Here is a 1,435-nt window from a genome sequence, read left to right on the forward strand (position 1 = left end):
TTTTGAAACCGGGTCAGGTTTGAGAGCCCCTAATATTGTGCTATTTTGAATGTGAAGTCAATATCAAACCTCTCTGTGCGTAACCAAACAGGTCTTTATTTCATATATCTTCAGTCCAACCTCATATTGTGAAGTTAATAGTTATCATATTCTCATAATTAACTGGTTCTATCCCTAAATAAGTCATCAGGATAGTATCAAGTATATATAACATTTCAAGAGCCACAAGCAAAATAGTAGATGTATTATTAACTTGTGGAAGCAACACAAGGCATCAATAGAATATTTGTTCTATATTGTCATTAACTTGTGCAAGCAAATCTACACATCAGTATATCAATGTTAATATATTCTCAATAAGTCCTCAGGATAGTATAAAGTTATATAAGATTTCAAGGGCCATTATCCTTCAACTTATGCATGATTGTAAACAGCAAAGAACAATCCACTTGTACAAGCAAAACATGTCATCCGTCTGATGTGTAATATATATTCTCCTTACATCAACTTGTGTGTGCAAGCCAAATAAGTCATCAGTATAGTATATATATGATATCAACAGAAAGAGTTATCAATGATTAACTTATGCAATTGATCAAAGGGAAACAATCAAATATGGCAAGCAAGAAAGTTAACTGCAAGAACCATAAGAAGAAACATATTTACCAAAGTAAACAGTTGTTCATTTGAATCAAACAATACAAAAGTATCCTATATAGTAAGCATAAAACCATGTTGGCAATGATATAATAATATATAATTGCCAACAGCACTCATATAGATATTTATAGATTCTTGACTAAATCTATACTTGGTCATTCAATACAACATCAGTTTACTTTATTCATGACTGGATTGTAAACATTAGCCCAATAATCTTTACTGAGGTATACATCTGTCTCTAGTGTATGTATCCTCAATTTGGTACAGTCAAACCTGTGCAATTGCATAATTTGGGTGGAAGACTTTTCCTATGCATTTTGACGGGTTATGCAATTCCATTGTCTAATTTGGCGGTAAAAAGTATCAAGATCTAGGAATTTTTCTATGCATTGTCACAGGTTATGCTGCTGCATCTGCGCAGGTATGCATTTGCACAGGTTTGACTGTATGTATATTTTCATTTTGTTAACGCGCGCAAGCAAAACAAGTCATCAGTATAGTATATATATGATATAATAAGCCACAGTGATCAGTAAATGAACACTTTGTTTCCTTTGATTACCCATTACAACAGTGGACTGACAATCTTTAATGGTAATGACAAGTGATTGATTGTCTGAATTGAAATGGCTTGTCATATAACTTACGCACACATGAGTGTAAAAAGAGTGGTGTACCATAAGATATCAAAAGCAACAGTTATCATATAATCAACTTATGCATGTTTGTAAACAGCAAAGAAGTATCATCTAGCATCATCTAGCATCCAAAA

This window comes from Melampsora larici-populina (assembly GCF_000204055.1).
Source record: "Melampsora larici-populina 98AG31 unplaced genomic scaffold MELLAscaffold_42, whole genome shotgun sequence".
In the NCBI taxonomy this organism is placed as follows: Eukaryota; Fungi; Basidiomycota; class Pucciniomycetes; order Pucciniales; family Melampsoraceae; genus Melampsora; species Melampsora laricis-populina.